Here is a 22,209-nt window from a genome sequence, read left to right on the forward strand (position 1 = left end):
ACCACTTTAAACCTTTTACAATACCCACATCATAAAATCTTTCTTCTACACCCTTAGCTCCGATCCCCACAAAACTCCCCCAGACCAATTTCCCACATTGTGCTTGGTTACTTGTGCTGAAGCGTTAAAAGAGGGAAAGGATTAAGGAAGCATTGTGTGACTGGAGTTAGAACAGAAGGGGAATGAGGGAGGGAAGGAAGCAGGAAAGGGGGAGGGACACGAGGAGGGAGGGGGAGAAGAGGAAGAGATATTGAGGGGAGAAAGAAGAGAAGGAGAGGGGAAGGGAGGGTATGGGAGGAGGGGGAAGGGGAGAGAGGCGAGGAGGTTGAAATAAAAAAGAAAGAAAGAAGAATCAGAAAAGGAAGAGTTAATGAGATGGCTGAACTGGAGAGAAGCAGAAACACAAAGATAGTTTTGCACTCATCACTCATCCATGAGTCAAGCCTATGTTTTAAAATTATCTATCTACTTATCTATCTATGTTCCTGGCAGCAGATTTTTTTTTTTTAGTCATCCTTTTTTTCTCTGGGATAAAACACCTGAAGATAGGACTAAATTCTGCTTATAATTCTCCAAAACAGAAAATTCTCCAAGTTCCCTAATAATTTTTTCTGTCCTTCCATAACCAAGGAAAGTCCGGGCAACCCAGTTGGACTGAGAGTCTATCCTGTTTCTCAGGATCATGAGTTCTTGCTGTCCTCTGGAAATGTGGCCCTTAATCAACAGAGGGCTAGTAGAAGGGTAGGAACAAACAACCTGGGTGCTGGAAAGCAACTTAACGTGTGTACTCTCTGTTGGATATCCACTCCATTTAGATAGGCAGGCAGAGTTGACTCGTATCCAAATCAGTTTCTTCCCCTGGTCGCATCAATGGCAAAAAAAAATTTTTAAATCAATCTTTCCTATTAGTACTTTAAAAAATAACTTACGGTCGGCAGTTTATTTGCTGATTACCTTTTTAAAAACCATGCTTAGAAAAGCTGTGCTAAATGAGTTCTTCCCGAATCTTTACATATAATGATCCCGAGATAGTTCAAGTGCATGCGTACACTAGAACGTTGTTTCTATATACGAACGAAATCATGATTTGGATCTATAAAAACCATTTGATAATAATTCAATTTTGATTAGAGATCTGAGGTAGAAAGTAACTCTCAAAATAAGTAGCTCCAAAATCTTTTCTATCACCAAAATTAATGTGTAGTAAAATAAATACCTGATGAATGATCAAGGAATCATGCTCAGATTCATTATTGAACCAAAATATATTTTAAAAAATATGCTGCACACCATTGATTCAAGTTTTCAAGAGGGAGGGAACATTTGGGAACTCATCTAATTTCATCAGAGTTTATATTTATCTGGCAAGCATGGATATGGCTCTACTGGTCATTAAACTATGAAATGCTTCTGAAATAGCTGCTGCTCTGAGCCCTTGGCTCCCCAGCTACCTGGCCCACACTCCCACAATCTTTGACCATCTAGAAAATAAAGCATTAAGGCTGGGGCAGCACTTGCCCTCCAGGAACTATGCAACAGCCATTCTAGTTTGTTGTCGTCTGGACCATAATGGTATTAAGTATTTTAAGTGCAATCTCTGAATGGAATACGTGCTGCCATTTTTCATCAATAGGAGAGAGTATGTTTGCAGGGGAAGGAGTGATATGATAACCATAGTCTTCTGTTTGTTTGTTTTTAAACTGCAAGCTTTTACACACTTATTTCCTTCAACGAGGGCCAGCCTATCTCACCCTGTCCCTGGATATCATTAGAACTTGTTCTATATATAGGCACCAATACGGTGACTCAACTTCCACTGCCAATGCTGTGCTCCATTTCGGTACGCTGTTGCTCCTGGTGATGTAGGCATGACTGCACTGTCATTGTGCCTCCCTTCTTCTCACGGTTTTGTCCACTACCCCCTTGGTTGAAGTAGAAGAAGGATATGCATGTGGAGGGCTGAGCCAGTCCTCCTCCAGCCAGTGTAACAATTCTTTTAAGAGGTTCGCGATCAGAGCGGTTTGGGACCCCAGTATTTTCCTGTGCAAATTTTCATTTGCATATTTGAATATTCATTTGAATATTTTATTTAGTTTCCCGAGGCAAGCTTCCTTTGGCGCTGGGTTGAAGGTAGCACTTCTAACAGAGATCAACTCTCACCAATAATTACACTGACAAGTCTAAAATGGGACAGCTTTGCTCTCTCCCCTTTTCAAATTGAGTTCCCTGGGATGAGGACCACTGTTGAGAGAAACCCCTCCTTCCTCCAGAGGTGCATCCCAAAGGCCTTGGTTCAGTTCCACCATGTCAGGGCACCATATCGCTTCCAGAAGGTAAATGAAGCCTTCTTGGCGCCATCTAGGTGTGAGATGGTGTTCAGGAGATGAAAAGCCGTTTTCATCTCCACCGCATGCACACAATGGGTCAGGCTACAGGAATGTACTTCCTTTCCCTATCTTCGTTACTACCTTTAGCATCTTCTCAATTATTATTCTTAATTATTCCATCCTAATCAAAAACATATCCAAAATAATTGTTTGAGTTTCTATTTTACATGAAACAGTACTGAGGTGCTGAATAAAATAGCACCATCTCTTCTTTCTCCATTTTGTGAAAAAAAAAATTTTTGCTGATGTAAACTCTCCTCATTTCGAATTCATTATTTTGTTTTCTCCCTCTTCTCTGAGGTAAAAGGGCTTTGGGTGAGAAGTGATCGAACATTGATGTGTCACATGAAACTTTCCCTTTTCCACTCAGCACTAATGAAAATATTTGCCTTCTACTTAACTAACAGGTCTTTTCTTTAAAACTTGCTGAACTTGTTTTTTAACGTAGTAACTTCGGTGCAGACCACAATAGGGATGCTTCAGATTTTCAACTCTTTCATTCCTTAGGGAAGAAAGAAAGAAAGGAAAAAAAATCCCCAAGCTTACAGGCTGAATAAGGAGAATGAAAAAAAGATTCTTAGTTCATAAAATAATCATTCAAAACTTTCATTGGCTTATTAAATGATTGCTTTCCATTAAATACCAAACAAAAAAAGCTCTTACTGTCACAGACATAATAGATGCAAATTGCCAATATAATTTTATTTTATTTTATAATCATGTGGAAAGCACAAATAGAAATGATCATCCATCATTAACAGGTATATAGTGCTTTAGAACTTTAACAGTAATATTTACTGATTGGGCTAACTCAAACTGAACATATGGCATATCCAAGTTTTTTATACCCTTAAAATATCTCAATTCTACCTGGAAATGCCCTTCTGTAAATCTACCCATGCAATTTTTAAAAATTGGTAAGACATAAAGGTATATACAGTCAGCATAAGAATACTTTAAACTGTTTCATCTATTCCACAAAATTATTCCACTGAAGCTAAATAAATAGTCATCAAATTACTACCCAGAAGAGTCAGCAGCTGCTTCTATTTAAGGCTTTCATATATGTCTCTACTGTCCCCTCCCTACTCCTCTAAATTAACCCTGGAAGGAGACAGCAGGATTAGTTTCAAGAGTTCTTTCTCCCTGCAGGGCACTGGGAGATGATGGAATGGGGAACAGCTGCATTTCCTGAGCCCACTTTGCCCCTTCTTGTTATTTTTCTTCCTTTTCTTTCCCGCCAGTCTCACCCTACCCTTGTACCATCTCAATTAGTTCTCAAGCTTTAAATTACATTGATATCTTGACGACTCCTATAAGTACATCTCTAGGCCAGAACACTTCTACTGGGAACTCCAGATTCTAGCATCCAACCAGATACAGGTTATGTCAAGTTCATGTGTGCAAAATGGAACTCTTAGCAATGGAACACCACTTCTGAACAAGTAGTAAGTGGGATCACCATTGATTCGAACCATTTTTCAACCAGAAATCTAGATTTTATCCTTGATTCGTTCTTTTATATCGACACTGTATTCACTCTAATGGAAAGTTCTATCAATTCTACTGCAAAGCATACCGCAAATCCGTCTCATTTTCTGTCCCCATTGCCACCAACCTAGTCAAACAAACTGCAGTCTCTCAACTGGACTACTCCCTCAGCCTTTGGCACATTAATATTTGCTCCCCTCAATCCATTCTCCATAAAAATACAGTAGGAATTACTGTCCTATTATGACAGAAAAGGGAAGTGAGGTTCCCGATGGTAAATAAATTTGCCCAAGGCTACATGGCAATAAAGGGTAGAGCTAGAATTTTAAGCCAGGTGGATCACGCCAGAAGCTCAGCAATTTATCCCATTCCATATAACTACAAAATGGATCTAGCTAGCTCAGATTTTAAATTCTTTTTACTAAACTATATTGCTACTCTATATTTCAAGGAAGAGTGACCAGAGGGATACTTTTCATGTCTCTGAAATTAAAATGGGCCAGAAAACTCATACATGCATATATACATATATATATGTGTACACATCTCTGTTATTCAATTTAAAAGGTGCTTTAGACAAAGACTTAATTGAAAAAGAGTGAATTTCAGTAAGACTGTCATTGGAGATCTTTTCCCTTTCATAGAGCTCTCTTTAAAAACCTCAGTCTTTTTGCATCCAAATGTTGTCACCATCTTTGACCTCTCTCTCTCTCTCTCTCTCTCTCTCTCTCTCTCTCTCTCAGATCATCCTATTTGATTCTTTTAACATTGTTTAGAGTTGGAGCCTGATATAAAATGCCTCTTTCAGAATTTCAGCAGCCACAACAGTACGTAGAAGACAACCCTTTTTATAGTTGCCACAAGTTTTAAAGTCTGACCTTTTGCCTCAAATAATCATGGGGGGGCGCGGTTTAAAAAAAAAAAAACAAGCATCTACTGGCTGTATGAAAAAAACGAACACTAGGGCATGTGGCTGGTGAGTGAAGGAGACCTTAAGGAATTAAATAGGCAACCCAAAATCTATAGGGACAATTGCTGGGCTTAGGGATTTTTCTCACTCCAATGGGGCATAGGATATGTGATCTCTGGGAGATTGTATGAGGGCAGAGCTTCAATCCCACGAAGTCTGAAGTTCGAGTTTTTGCAGGGTATCATTTACACTCTGCAGATCATCGCCTAACTTTGCACAAGGGTCTTTGGAGCCTCTGTTTGGCAGCCAGCCATGATTCACCGCAGCAGCATATTGTCAAGGCAGCCGGTCCTTGATCTGCACACACATATACACACACACACAGCCCACTGCAGAAATTAACCCTTTCTCACCTAACAACACATACACACCCTTGTTTTTACACTACCTATAAAAATCACATCTGTTATTCCATTGAGGGCCAGTTGTGTACCAACTCTTTTCGTATAATATCTCTAAGCTTTTCAACAACCCTATAAGATAGATATCATCATTTTCAATTTATAGATGAGAAGACTAAGAGGTTGAATATCTTTCCCAAGGTCTCAGATCTAGTGTAAGGCTGAACTGTAATTCAAACCAAGATCTGTCTGGTTCCCAAACGCTCTTGCCATTGATAACTAGAGATCTATTCATGCATCACACAGTAGGACCTAGAGAAGGGGCAAAAGCTCTTTTGAAGTGCAAACTCATGAAAAGTCATTAGGAAGTTAGGTAAATTCCATTATTAAGGTTACAAGTCTGTCTTCATTATTACCAGAGCTGACTTGCTTGAGAAACATAAAAACCAATGATTACTTAAAGTGTGTGCTTTAATCACAAGGATATGTCATATTTTAAATATTCAGTACTTTAAGGAAACAGCGTATTTTAATAAAGCACTAAAAAATTATAGATGTTCCAGAAAAGGAAGGGAATTGGCAATAATGTGGTCAGAATGTAGTAGATTCAAGGTCAGTTGCCTAACTCTCAACGGGCCATTCTAGGTTGGCATTCTCTAGTGAATTTACCTAATCTAGACACTGACATCGACTTTTTGATATCACAATTTTGATCTGTGTCTAATACTACAAGTGATTCCTACTAAATGAGAATTTGGGTTCCTCCAGATTGGTTTTCATGTGGAAAAAAATTCATTAATAGATTATTAGTTAAAAAAATATTCAGTTTAGTATAGTTATATGTAAAAAAGGATTAGTTCTTCTTTTCAGTTTTCAGTTATTTTATAAACCTATTATCCCATGTAGAAAGCTAACACACTTTCACAGTCCATTTAAAGGAGGTCTTTGGTTACTGTCTGGAACCAGTTATAAGTCTTGTTAATTAAACTCCTTTTAAACATTTTAAACTGCACTAATGCATTTAATATGCTCAATTTTTTTCTATGCATATATGAATTATCTAACAAACTTAATCAAGTATTTGAGGAATACTTAGAAAATTAATAAATGAAACTTTAAAAATGGTTTCAAGTTTTCTTAAATCTTCAAATACTACTGGGTTGGCCAAAAAGTTCGCTGGGGTTTTTCCACGTGGAAAAACCCCAACGAAATTTTTGGCTGACCCAATATTATAAAATTGATTATATTCAGTCTAGACACATGATTCTATATCACTTCTCATTTAGACATTTTAAAACAATATTACAAGCTTGAGCTGTTTTTCTAACACATAATGCCTCTTAGGCATTACAGATACTTAATTTAGCGAGTATACACACATTAATTAATGTAAAAAATTAATATTTCATTTTGGTTCTCTTGAATATTCCTACAATTAATTCCAAATCTTTCGGATATGAAAAATTCTTTCCCACAAAGGAAACATATCATCTCACAAAATTTTAGGGGTTATTTCCCCATATGACTTTTGGAGCTGTCTTCTAATCTGCTCAGTGACCTCAGGCAAGTCCTGGGATAAACCTGGATCCTGTCTGTGCAGGGCTGGAATGTACTGAACCCTGTAGATTGTAGCAGCCTATAATAAGGACTTCCACTGTGAAAGAAGAAAACTTCATGTGGCTCATATCCATTAGAAGTGAATTACATCGTTATCTAATTTTCAAGTCAGGTTAGGGTCTCCAACTCCCACTCAGGTGGCCATACCTCTTAATTGGATTTTACTTTCCTGAGTTCTTAAGACAAGTAAATGTATTCACGTCTAGGTATAATGACATTGGATTGTAAGGCAATCCTGCATTTTCTCACATTAATCAAACCACCCAACTCTTCCCAGTATTAAAACACATTAAATTGAATTCTGAAATGTCTTGGAGCCTTGTCTGACTCTACTGCTCACAATTTCCAAGGTCATCCTATTGACAGACTCATCTCTTAAGGGCAGATGCACATTAACCAGGCTCACAAAAGTAAAGTGTCAAAACAAAATGCCAATGTATTAATTTACAAGGAGAAACAGAACTGGTAAGGAAGCCGTGCACGTAAAATCCTCTGGTGCACACATTATTTTCCTATAAACAAGCCTCGTAAAGAGGTGAGCTTTTATCTGAAGGCTGCTTGGTGAGTACAGAATCAGAACAAGAGGAATTAAATATATGATTTGGATAACTAAGGACACCAGCACAAGACAATCTGATATACCCGCCAGGGTTTAAAGGAGCCTAATAGATAACATCCCTTTCTACCCTGTAAGTTTGGTACCAACTGAAAGGCAAATATGGAGTCAAACAGATGGAGCTGTTACTGATAAAGGCTAGAGTGAAGACACAGCTTTAGCTATGCAACTAAGTGCACTTGATAATATTTCTCCATTGAATTAGACCAACTGACATTGTCATTGGTACAGCTGCTCAATCCTAGGTACCACCACAGCCAGGTGTCTGACTACAAGGAAGTAGACAGACCAAAATTGCATGTATACTATGGGAAGGTTGGTTTCCATATAGGGAAGAGAGATATAGAAAGAGAGAGAGATGGGGACAAAGAGAGACATCTTTCTCTTCCAAATTTTACTTATTAGGTAAGACATTTCTTCTCCTGTGGGAAGAAGTAAACAAGGAAAAGAAGGGCCAACAGGGTTTCTCTTAGGGAATCCTTCTCAATTCTACATACGGAATAGGAGATAAGTGCCCTACAAGCCCTGGCAATACCCACCTCCATGTGAGGGATTGCTCTGCTCTGCTGAAGGGCCAGGAAAGGGTTGTATACCTGGATCAGGACAGCTTCTACCTCTGATGGAGTCAGGATGGGCACAGCCCATGAGAAAGATTCTCATTTTCCCATCCTTCTACTGAAGATCAATCACTTTTCTCACCTGTAGTTTTTTTTTTAAGTTCTTTTAATATAAAAAATCAGGTTGATGTCAAGCTTCATGGGCCTGAAAGCTAGTCTGTCTTTCAAAATACTCTGCATGTCTCTGCTCTGATCTGTTATTATATTTCAATCTTAATTCCCTCAACTCCAAATTCAGGAAGGATGACCCTGTCTCCCACCACCCCAAATCATAAGAGAAGTACTGAATAGATTCTGTGGAGATAAAACTCCACCACGAGATGGAGAGGTTCTTTTCTGTTTACATGCTCTTGGGAACCTTCATTTAATAGCAGTAATTGCTTTCTTTTTACAGATAAATCTGGCTTGCTGCTCAGTTTTTCAAAGCTAAAAAAAATTGCTTAGGAATAAATACATGAGTGCTGAGTTTATTTTTTAAGAAAGGGAAGATTAATATAAAAGTTAAGAAAGTAGTTACTTCTGGGAATAGAGGAGGGGAAATGCAATTGGTAAGGAACACAGGGGACTTTCAAGTACAGTTAAATGTTACATTCCTTAATCTGAGTTGTGGGTACAGAGGTGTTTATTGTTACTGCATATACACTAGTTATATGTTTTAGTATTTTATATATGAATAGTACATTTCAAAATTAAAAATAATTTACTGAATAAAAATGGTAAGTGTAACGATTCCATTTATGTAAAATTTTATGTATGAGTGTGTATGTGTAAAAATAGAGATGTGTAAAATAACAATCATTAAAATATCAATAGAAGATCTCTCCAGATGGTGAGACTTCAGATGTTTTTGGTTTGTTTATGTTTGGAGGGTTTTTTCTGAATTGTTCTTATTAAAATAATTAGAAAAATCAATAAAGCACAATTCTCATTGTGAACCAAGAAGAAATATAACTCCTGCACATAAAAATTATTAAATAAAATTGTATATGTAGCATTGTTTTTTCACATTTATTATTAAATTGTATTCCTAAACATGTATTTTTCTCAGGTTAAAGAAAAAATAATATCTGGTATATTGTATGCTACATGGGTTCAAACCTCACTCTTGGTACCAAAATCTGTATTGTTTTTCTATTGCTGCTGTAACAAGTGACTACAAACTAAATGACTTAAAACAGCACCAGTTTATTATCTTATAATACTGAAACTCAGAAGTCCAACACAGGTCTCACAAGGTTGAAATCAAGATGTTTGCAGGGCTGCATGCATTTCTTGAGGCTCTACAAGAGGATCCATTTCTTTGTCTTTTTCAACTTCTAAAGACCATCCATGCTTGGTGGTCTATAGACTCTTTCCTCCATCTCTCTAACCATTTTGCCCTCTGATTCTCTCTTCAGTCTGAGAGGGTCTTACAAGCTCTCACATGATTAGGTTGGGCCCACATGGATAATCCAGGTATTGTCCCCACCTCAAGGTCCTTAAGATTACCTATATCTTCAAAGTGGCTTTATCCATGTAAGATAACACAGATAGTCACAGGTTCCAGGAATTAGAACAGGGACATTTTTAGGTGGCCATAATTCCACCTAGAGTAGCGGGCTTGTAGATACAGAAATGTAATTCTGATCATTCTATGTTTATACATATATAATTTTCCTCTAACTTTTAAAAAGATATATTGAGAAATTTCTTTTAATCTTCAGAAAGCACATCATCAAATGTGACCCTAATTTGAATTTATTCAAAATAACTTCTAAACAAAAAATGGAAAACATTGTTTATGATAATGACCCAGTCGAAAAATAGGTACTTTTTTTAATTGCCAAAGAGAAATTCAGTCACAAAATTACGGAAAGCCCAAACTTTATAGATCATTTAGGGATTTAATAAAATAAGGTTTCTTCAACAAACTTTTAAAAAGATGATATAACAAAACTGCCACAAAGCTGAAGTAAGAATTATTGTACATATTATATATATACTTCAACCAGGGTTAGCTTTCCAAATGGGTGACAAGAAAGCCAGTGAGAGCCAACTGCTGCACCCTACTCAGACCACTTCTTACACCCCATCTGTTACCTGTGTCAAAAATTCCTCCAAGAGAGATTCATTCCTTTGAGTTCAAAACGTCTATTAAAATGCCAGTGCTAAGAATATAAGCTAAATATTAGCAAAAACCTCGGCTTGGATTTGTTAAAAACTAGTATAAAAATTGACATTTGAGGAGAGAAGTGAAACAGAGGAAATCTACTAGAAGCTAGGAGTGAGTCATTAAAAAGGAAAATGCAACAATCTAACTTTACCTATTTTCTAATTTTTAATGCACCATCCTCTACCACTAATAAGACAAGTCATGTCAACCAGCCAGGGGATGATAAAAATGTAAGAATATACAGGAATTTTTATTAAATTAAAAAAATGTAATGTCCTGACCAGAGAGAAGAGTGATAAGGAATTCTTGATGAAATAATACGAAAGCTAGATATAACTTTCAAGAAATGGAAATAAATTTATGCAGCCTATCATAAATCATTGATCATATTTATGCCTAATGTTCTATAATATTTTCCCAGCAGTACCCATTGTTTATTCATATTAATAAAAAATCACCTGAAATTAGTGCCAAATGCCCTATGAAAATACTGCAAAGCAAGGACATTACTTATAAGATTACTTCTGCTTCTGGTCAAAAGAGTTTGAAAGCTTTACATCACTCAGCGGCATATTTCATTTTAAGCAGCCTTGTCTACTTTCATCTTTGTGCTATGTATAGCATGCTGGACTATCTTCCTAAGATCAAAGGGAAACTCACTGTACTTTATTTACAAAGGCAATTTTAATGGGTAACAAGGGTAGTTATTTTACTACACTGACTAGTCCCTTTGAACTACTATCTTCACTGATCCATAGACCAAGCTCAAATGTGGAGAAGGCTTCCTTGAATCTGGAAAATGTTCTTAGCCTAATTGGTGCACTTTCTTTGAACTGCATGACATTGATTTTACCAGGCAGTAAGTGCACAACAGAGGTTCCTTCAGGACACACAAGGGCTAAAGTCCTTTTGGAAACAAAAACCAGAACAAATAAAAAATATACCAACACTGCAAGATAGAAAATATTGGATCTCAAAATCAAAACTGGATAAGAATAACTCCTTCCAAAGTCTATGATTATGATATTAGTAGTTTTTACAGTAATTGGCACAGTTCTCTGTGTTATCTGGCTACGGGATAACTTATAATGCCCACTTCTACTTTGATGTAAGTAGAAAATATGTTTGTTCTGTGTGTGACATTGATACCAATGTGATAGTGAATATATGTGAGGCAAGGTGTTGCAATGGAAAGAATATAGATTTAGGAATTTTGCATTCCAATATATCACATAGGTAGAGGGTGATTTTGCCTAAGTTGTTAATATCTCTGAATCTCAGATTCCTTACGTTCAAAATAGGAAGTCCCTTTTTGTGATAGACATCAATGCTGCTCACCAGAATTTCTGGCTCTCCTGCTTTGAGGCACATGAGGAAGTTACATTCTGTTCCCCACTGAAGTGACACATGCTGCTGTAATTTGCTTTGACCAGTGAAACGTGAGTGGAAGTAACATGTCATTTCTGGGAAGAAACATTAAGTGGCATTATGAAACTTTACAGAAGTATCTTTGTTTTCAATTTTGGAAGGATGTATTGATATGATATGGAATTGCAAGTCTGAGCAGTCATGGGGAAAGGAGCTGCCTTTGAGAATTACCTAGATCTAGGCTCTTTTAAGCCACTGAGAGTTGTTATTATAGGATAACCTAACCTATCCTGACTAAACATCTTTGTGAGATGAATGAAAGGATGAAGTAAATTTTATATGTATATACAAAGCACCTAGCTGAGTGCTTAGCACATTTTATTTGATTAACAAACACTAAAACAAAAGCCCAGGACCAGATGGCTTCACAGGCGAATTCTATCAAACATTTAGAGAAGAGCTAACACCTATCCTTCTCAACCTCTTCCAAAATATAGCAGAGGTAGGAACACTCCCAAACTCATTCTACGAGGCCACCATCACCCTGATACCAAAACCAGACAAACATGTCACAAAGAAAGAAAACTACAGGCCAATATCACTGATGAACACAGATGCGAAAATCCTCAACAAAGTATTAGCAAACAGTATCCAACAGCACATTAAAAGGATCATACACCATGATCAAGTAGGGTTTATCCCAGGAATGCAAGGATTCTTCAATATCAATGATTCTTCAAATCAATCAATGTGATACACCATATTAACAAATTGTAGAATAAAAACCATATGATCATCTCAATAGATGCAGAAAAAGCTTTTGACAAAATTCAACACCCATTTATGATTAAAAACCCTCCAGAAAGTAGGCATAGAGGGAACTTACCTCAATATAATAAAGCCCATATATGACAAACCCACAGCCAACATCATCCTCGATGGTGAAAAACTGAAACCATTTCCACTAAGATCAGGAAAAAGACAAGGTTTCCCAGTCTCACCACTATTATTTAACATAGTTTTGGAAGTTTTAGCCATAGCAATCAGAGAAGAAAAGGAAATAAAAGGAATCCAAATTGGAAAAGAAGAACTAAAGCTGTCACTGTTTGCAGATGACATGATATTATATATAGAGAATCCTAAAAACTCTACCAGAAAACTACTAGAGCTAATCAATGAATTTGGTAAAGTAGCAGGATACAAAATTAATGCACAGAAATCTCTTGCATTCCTATACACTAATGATGAAAAATCTGAAAGAGAAATTAAGGAGACACTCCCATTTACCGTTGCAACAAAAAGAATAAACTACCTAGAAATAAACCTACCTAAGGAGACAAAAGACCTGTATGCAGAAAACTATAAGACACTGATGAAAGAATTAAAGATGATACAAACAGATGGAGAGATATACCATGTTCTTGGATTGGAAGAATAAACATTGTGAAAATGACTATACTACCCAAAGCAATCTACAGATTCAGTGCAATCCCTATCAAACTACCAATGGCATTTTTCACAGAACTAGAAGAAAAAATTTCACAATTTGTATGGAAACACAAAAGACCCCGAATAGCCAAAGCAATCTTGAGAAAAAAACAGAGCTAGAGGAATCAGGCTCCCTGACTTCAGACTATACTACAAAGCTATAGTAATCAAGACAGTATGGTACTGGCATAAAAACAGAAATATAGATCAATGGAACAGCAGTTCAATATCAAAAAAAAAAACAACCCAGTCCAAAAATGGGTAGAAGAACTAAATAGACATTTCTCCAAAGTACATATACAGATTGCCAACAAACACATGAAAGAATGCTCAACATCACTAGTCATTAGAGAAATGCAAATCAAAACTACAATGAGGTGTCACCTCACACCAGTCAGAATGGCCATCAACAAAAAATCTACAAACAATAAATGCTGGAGAGGGTGTGGAGAAAGGGGAACCCTCTTGCACTGTTAGTGGGAATGTAAATTGACACAGCCACTATGGAGAACAGTATGGATGTTCCTTAAAAAACTACAAATAGAACTACCATATGACCCAGCAATCCCACTACTGGGCATATACCCTGAGAAAACCATAATTCCAAAAGAGACATGTACCACAGCGTTCACTGCAGCACTATTTACAGTAGCCAGGACATGGAAGCAACCTAAGTGTCCATTGGCAGATGAATGGATAAAGAAGATGTGGCACATATATACAATGGCATATTACTCAGTCATAAAAAGAAATGAAATTGAGTTATTTGTAGTGAGGTGGATGGACCTAGAGTCTGTCATACAGAGTGAAGTAAGTCAGAAAGAAAAACAAATACAGTTTGCTAACACATATATATGGAATCTAAATAAAAAAAAAATCGTAATGAAGAACCTAGGGGCAGGACAGGAATAAAGACACAGACGTAGAGAATGGACTTGAGGACACGGGGAGGGAGAAGGTAAGCTGGGACGAAGTGAGAGAGTGGCATGGACTTATATAAACCACCAAATGTAAAATAGATAACTAGTGGGAAGCAGCCGCATAGCACAGGGAGATCAGCTCAGTGCTTTGTGACCACCTAGAGGGGTGGGATAAGGAGGGTGGAGGGAAACGCAAGAGGGAGGAGATATGGGGATATATGTATATGTATAGCTGATTTACTTTGTTATAGAGCAGAAACTAACACACCATTGTAAAGCAATTATACTCCAATAAGGATGTTAAGAAAAAAAACAAAACACTGCTTCTCTTCCTTCTCTTTTTCTTCAATCTTGTGCACTTTTAGAAAAGTGAGCCTGCTGTTATAAACTTATTTAAAACAGTACAAAGTTAAAGATTTCCCCTCACCCCTTCCATGTTTTCCTATTACCTTATCACCTCTCCTGCCTCTTTTCCCTGATTCACAACAACCAGCTATTAGAGGCAGAGGTAAAAAAAGTACTTCATAACAATTTCCTCACTCCTCATAGTGGCAGTTTCAAGAAAGAGAATTTAAAGATTGTTTAAGGGCTTCCCTGGGGGTGCAGTGGTTGGGAATCTGCCTCCCAATGCAGGGGACACGGGTTCAACCCCTGGTCCAGGAAGATCCCACATGCCGCGGAGCAACTAAGCCCGTGCACCACAACTACTGAGCCTGTGCTCTAGAGCCCACGAGCCACAAATACTGAGCGCATGTGCCACAACTACTGAAGCCCACGTGCCTAGAGCCCGTGCTCTGCAACAAGAGAAGCCACCTCAATGAGAAGCCCGCGCACCACAGCGAAGAGTAGCCCCCACTCACTGCAATCAGAGAAAAGCCCACACACAGCAACGAAGACCCAATACAGCCAAAAACAATAAATAAATAAAATAATAAAATAAAATAAATAAATTTATTTTAAAAAATAACGATTGCTTAAAATTACCTGCAATTGCTATTTCTGTCTTTCAGAAGCTGCAAGAGTAGTCCTCTCTGGGTTATTATTTTCTTTTTTGATGCTCTCACCTTTGATTACTTCTTAAGAACCATGGCAGTTCTGAAGAGTATTTTCCATTATGTTTACTTCAGGGTCACAAATTTCCCTTGGTCTAATTGGTCTGAGCATTAGCTATCATTTTGTTTAAATTACCTTGGTCTTAAATCGATTTTCTTAAATTTACTACTGGACCTAGAAAATGGAAGCATACAGAAACAATAAAACCATTTTTCTAGCTCAGTGGATTCAAGAAATGGCCCTGAACATAGTTTATATCATTTATGGCCAGCATATGTAGACCACTGACTTTGTGCCAGGAACTTTGCTGAGTATTTTGCAAGCCACCCTTTATGTAATCTTCTTTGCAATCCTATGAAGTAGGCGCTGCAATCAACAATGATGAAGTTGAGCTTAGAGAAACTAACTCATCAACATCTCTATGTAGTATTGAGTGGAGCAGGTGTCCATATGATTAGTCTCCCAGCAAGCCATTCTGTAAGTTACCAACCCATATGGTTGTAGGCGTACAGAAACAGACCATTCTAAATTGGTTTCTTATATACCAAGCACCACTTGGTAACTCCACCACATCCCACATTCGTCCATACTAAATGGAATGCCTACATCTCCATACAGGAATATCACACACGGAGAATATTTGTGTCTGTAAATTTCCTGGAAAGCAGAGGGAGGAACAAGAGGAGAGTACTTTTATTTTCTCTTTGTCATCCAAGGCTGAAGTAGCAATTATTTGTTTATTGTACTTGGGTTATTTACAAGGAGTTATTTTTAATCCATATTTATTGAATTACTGGATATGGTTAGATAAATGCTATTTATGAATTCATGAATATCATGAGTATTTATGAAACATAGAAGTCTGATCATTGTCTCTCAAAGCTCAGTTTCAGAAGGGGAAATGGTTGAAATATATACTAGATTTTTGCTGTTGTGTAGCTGTTGTCACCTGGTGTGATGGAGAAGAGAGTAATACAGCTCTAGTTTTCTTTGCAGAATACTTCAATTTCATTCCATGGTTAAGTTAATTTAAACTGCTATGGAAAAGTATCTCTAGTGCCTTACGCTTCCTAACCTCAACGTTAATTTTTTATTGTAAGGAGGCTGCTTACAGCACTTCGAAAGTTTTGAAATAGAAAGAAAGTATTACATAAAATGAACCGAGAGAGAACAGGGACAAAATCAAGGAGCAAATGAATAGTTATAAATGTTGTTTTCAGATTAGCAAACAATATTGCTTTCAAATGGCAACTAGCTTCTTTATTTTCTCACATCATCTTTATTTCTACCTCAATTTGTACATATATGTATTCATGGAAATTTTCTAGATTCACGGAAAACTTCTTGAAAGTCCATCATTCACTCGATTCAGTTGTAAAATACTAATTCTACAGAGACAAACAGAGTTAAATGGGAGAAAAATATTGGGGGCTAAAATGTGCCATATAGTTTCATATAATATAGTTGAATAAATATCCATATGACTCTAAGTGTATGTGCCAAGTCAGAAGGAACTTGGGAGGACATCTTGCTCATACCATGCCTCTAGGTAGGGGAGTCTTTAAATTACCAAAGGCAGACAGTTATTAAGAACTTTTCCTTGATTAGCCATAAATTTGCTGCAGGGAAAAGAGCTAGTGATAAGGAAGCTGATGTTTCCTCAGACAGCGATTTTAAATTTTAATTTTGTTAAGTGTCGGTAAATTACAACAGGAACACATTCTAATTATAGCCACGGAACCAAGCAAAAGTTATACAAAGATAAAGGAAGATACACTACCCCATGTTTCCTTCTTGTTGTTGTTGTTGTTTGCGTTATGCGGGCCTCTCACTGTTGTGGCCTCTCCCATTGCGGAGCACAGGCTCCGGACGCGCAGGCTCAGCGGCCATGGCTCACGGGCCTAGCCGCTCCGCGGCATGTGGGATCTTCCTGGACCGGGGCATGAACCCGTGTCCCCTGCATCGGCAGGCGGATTCTCAACCACTGTGCCACCAGGGAAGCCCTACCCCATGTTTTAAATACCCTTCCACCCATGTAACAGGGATAACCTACATTTCCACATGACCACTCAAACCAGTGTAAACACATATACTCACAGCCAATCTCTCCCTCTCCTCTCTCTCGCTCTCTCTGTCATTCTCTCTCGCTCTCTCCCTCTCTCTCTTTTTCATTCACATGTTTTGTTTATTGTTTTACAAAAAATGGAGTAACACTATTGTATATATTTACATTAACATGCAATCTGATTTTTTCCTTTAAAAATACACCCTTCTGAGTCAATAAATATAAATAGAATTCATACTTTTGAATAGCTACATTGTGTAGATGTACTGAAATTTACTTACCCATTCTTCTATTAATAACACTCAAATTTTTATAGTTTTTGACCATTAAAAAATCTTTCAATAAATTTTCTTATGTGCAAATATTTACAAACTGATTATCTTTATTTCTATATAATAAATTCTTCAAGGTGATTTTGGCCTAATAATTATTTTTTATAATAAATACTTCCAATATTAATCTCAGGTCCTGAAATCAATGACTTTCTAAGTAACTCATCTATAGCTGGTTTGCTTATAAGCATTTCCCTTAATGATCAATTTGTTTAAAACAAAGTCATATTGAGGCACATGGTAGACCATGTCAGTGCCTCATTTGGCTCCCCTTCTTAAATATTTCTTCAATATTAATTTTGTGGGAGAAAATATCAACTAATGATAATTAAATACCAACTTTAGGTTCAAAAGAAAAATTTATATTATATATCCTAAATATCACAAAGCATCTTAATTTTTTGTAACTTTCATTTATAAATCTCTTTCCCATAATTCTTTTAATTGTATTTTTTTTCACTGTGAAAGAACTCCAAAATAATCTACTCATCAGGAGGCATGTTAAAGGTTTGTAAACTTAGATAATAAAATATATCACTTTTTTTCCTGGACTTAGTATATGTCTGTAGAATTAGAGCATGGAAAATTAAAATAGAAAGAAGAAAATAGAAAAATATTTAGTAAGTCAAAAGGTGTGACTTCTTAATGTGGGAAAAGAAGTGGAGTGAAGGATAGTATGGTACACTGATGTTTCTTCCTTGGAGTCTCGCTGTATATATACACATATGCATATTAATGCATTATTTTTTCTATTCACTGAAACCATTATGCACAAAGCGCTGGATGATATGGTGTACTACATAGCTGAGAAGACATAGACCCTGTCCCATACACATATAGTGCTGATTTATTTTGGTCTTGGTCAACTGCTCTTAGAAAAAGAATACACTACCCTTCTTTTATTTTATGCATCTCTGATCACTTTGTCATTAAATTCTCTCTTGCCTAGCTAAAGGTCTTCTGATTCCTATCATATTGTTTGATTGTTTTTAAAGAGCAAACATAGAATGATTTTAATAGTTTATATACATGTTATGTAATCTGAGGACAACTGAGTCCCAAATGGATCAGGCCTAAGTCACTGTGGTAAAGAATTCCTAGATGACAGAGATATCACACAAGAAATACTTACCTATACCTTGATCATAGGTAATATATTGCATTTTGACAAAACTATCTCCAAAAGAACTGTACTGTAATGCTTTCGTAGGAGTGACTTGTTATACCATTACCATTTCTATGAATTCATCCTCACTCCAATTGGAGATTTAGGAAGATAAGAAAAATACATTAAATGTTTATAGAAGTTTTATATAATTGCCAAAAATTGGAAACAAGCTATATCACCTTCAGCTGATGAAGGAATTAACAACCTATGGTACACCCATCAATGGAATACCACCCAGTTATTCAAGGGAATACACTTCTGATAAACACAAAACGTGGATCAATCTCAAATGCGTTATGCTAAGTAAAAAGAATCTGACTCAAAACGTTACACAGTTTCTGATTCTATTTATATGGCATTCTAAAAATGGCAAAACTATACGGACAGAAACAAAGCTTTGTATACCAGGGATTCAGTCTGGTAAAAGAGGATAATGACAAAAGGGATATAAGTTAATTTGAGAGGAGGACAGAACTGTACTCTGTCTTGATTGTGGTGCATTTTTCAAAATGCAAAAAGAATGACTTGTCTTGTATGCAAATTATACCTCAATAAAAAACAAATACCACCACCACCAAAAAGGAAAATATTTTCTAGTAATTACAAAGCATACTGTCATTAAGTGGAATATACTAACTCTACCAAAACCTAACGTATTAATTTTTATGGATTGTCCTAAGGTGAAAGATATAACTATGGTTTGGGACAGAACACTTTTGGAATTTAATTCACAAATGCCTACATAAACATGATATAAAGCCCATATGTCTGCCTCTTTAACATTGTATGTTTTTTTCAACATAAGCAGCGAGTTGATGGCTTGGCAGCTCTTAGCATTTGTTCAGTTTTCATTATTTGATGAAATGAGAAATAAATCTATTCTCTTGTCAGAGCGGCAAAAAGGTTCCAATTTTATTAAATAATTAGTTTTAAAAATATTTTTCAAATTACAAAGACCAAACAAACCTATGTCATGGTTTTTAAAATAAGGGAATTAATTAACAATGGTATTTAAATTAAACATACATGATAATTTTAGTAAAAGAAAAATAGAATCTTTCAGGAGAAACTAATATAAAACACAAATAATTGCTATAAGATACAAAAGACATATACCAAAAAAGCACTTGTTGTATAAATCTGTTAGGAAGGTGGAAATATCACTTTAGAAAAGAAGCGATAACATGGAATGAGGCCATCAGGAATAGACATTTATTAGATTTCTGGAATTTTTGACCCTTTTCTCTCCTTCTTAAACTGACTGTGTGATCCATTGCCAGCCAGGGCCCCAATCCATACACATACAGAGCAGATAATACCAAATTCTATCCTGCATAATTCTTTCTAGCAAAGCACACTTAAAAATACTTTAATGACTTCTCACAGTGATATTATTATATCACTTATAATACCTAAGCAGGCATTAATCTTTTTTCTCTTCTGAGCATGTTTTAAGAAAATGTATCAATGAATTAACTTGGTTAACTAAAATAAAATATTGCTAGCATGTGGATTTATTTATTGTTTATTTCCACTTGTGATTCTTAAAAATTTTACGATCTATTTCAAATCAAATTAAATGATCATGCATCTGTTTTTCCATTAGCAAACTGATTCCAAGGGAACTTCACCAAAATCTAAAATATGTGATAAAATAAAGTTTCTTATAAAAATTGAGCTAATCTGTGAGATTTTCAATTTTTCTAAAAATGAATTTATAGGAATGCTAATTTTCATTTTATGACTTTTTAAGCCTATATTTAGTTATCTTTGCTTAGTAACAATCTTTTAATTGAGAAAAGAGCATCATATGTATGATATTAAGAGCATGTGCTAATATATTCTGTTTAAGTTTAATAAAGTAGTGAAAATTGGATACATGCAAATGATTCATCAATGCCATGTTAATCACAGAGGAGAGAGTTAGTTGTCTCTTATTCAGTGATGACTGAAATGTGGACCTGAGTAACTCATGGATCCCTCACATAGGTGGACTCTGTGGAAGGTCTGTCTCTCAGGGCTCGCAAGTCCTACTTCTGCAGTAACAGCCTGAAAACCTTTACCTCATCCCAGGAGGTGAGGAGAAGATGCCCATTATCAGATTAAGCCCTCATACTCAAACCCCACCCAACTGAAATAGAATGACATGGTCTCATACCCTTGCAAGTGGTGGAAAATATTGACGTGAGCCAGCAAAATTCAGTGTAAGAAAACACTATGTGCTTCTGAGTGGCATGGCTCCCCACTGAATAGAGGTATAGAGGTCAAAATTAAGTGTCATGGTGGCATTTATTCTTTCCAGAAAAATCATATACATAAGGAAATTGGAAATGGGGGAAACAGGAAGACTAATGGAAAGGTAAGTTGCCTTGGGAAGCAAAACTAGACAGACACACTCTTATTAAAAGAATGACCAAAGAGTGAGAGATTATGCTTCTGGTTCAGATGAACAAAGGTGTCCCCAACCCCACAAGTGTTCATTTGGGAGAACCTAAAGTCTCTGGGGTTTGAACTTACTTACTCTCAAGAGGGAAGAAAAGGATAATTTGTGACACTATATCTCCCCCTTACCAAGGGTTCCAAAAGCTGTGATGGTGCTGAAGTGATACCTTAGCCAAGATGCAGGGGTCAGTGCTCTGCCTCTGCCCAAGCCTGAGAGAAGAACAAGAGCTCTCTCTAAAGTTATTCCACAAATTCTTAATTGTCATGGTAGAAAATCATCTTCCTGAAAGTGATTTTTAATTAAAATCAAGGCTGAGGCTGTAGTTTTGAGGGTGTAGGATGAGTAAAATTGAACTGAACTTGTGAAGCATACCTCAGGGAAACTTTCTGATGGGGCTACTGTGGGAGTTCCAGGGAGAATTAGGAATTTGAGTGTAAAGAAAAACTCTTGTCAGAGAGAGTAAAGAGTTCATCTTGGTTGACTGGTCTACACTCGTGGAAAAGTAAAAACCTAGGGAAATAGGATTTTGTTAGTATTTCTCATAGTGCAGATCAGTTGATCTCACCATCTTCAGAAAGGTTTAATTGCATAAGAGAATTGAAAGGAGAAGAAATTTGCAATAGCAAATTATGTGTTCATAAAATACATTACAGACAGAATTTGCGGAAACTTTTATATCCATTATCAAAATCCCAAAGGAAACTTAATTGAGGTTGACTTTATATTTGGAACTAATGCAAAGGGCAAACTCTGGAGCTGCCCTTGATATTTACTCTTTTTGAACCGAACGCTTGGGTCACAGAACATGGGTGCACTTGTCCAGTTTATACTGACAAAGATTCTCCCCATGATTGAACTTTAGTCAGGCTCTTCTGTGAGCTCTTTTTCAACTAGAAGTCGAGTTTGGGGCTTCTGTTTTCATCCCTGTATTGTTCAATTTTAGCAAGAATCCTGCAAAATTGGTTTAACCAGAATTCCTCATCCTCTATATCTTATCACCCTCAATCATCCTCCAAGATGTCTGATCACCCTGGCATGACTTTACCAAGAACTGTATTAAGTCAGGTTAGCCAGAATCCCCCTTTGCTCCTGATATTTCCTCTTAGTAATTCTCCGTCCAGCAACCCCCAACTTGCTCCCTGGATAAAAATTCCCACTTTTCCTGGTTATATTCAGAATTG

This window comes from Leucopleurus acutus, assembly GCF_964270905.1.
Source record: "Leucopleurus acutus genome assembly, chromosome: 9".
NCBI lineage: Eukaryota > Metazoa > Chordata > Mammalia > Artiodactyla > Delphinidae > Leucopleurus > Leucopleurus acutus.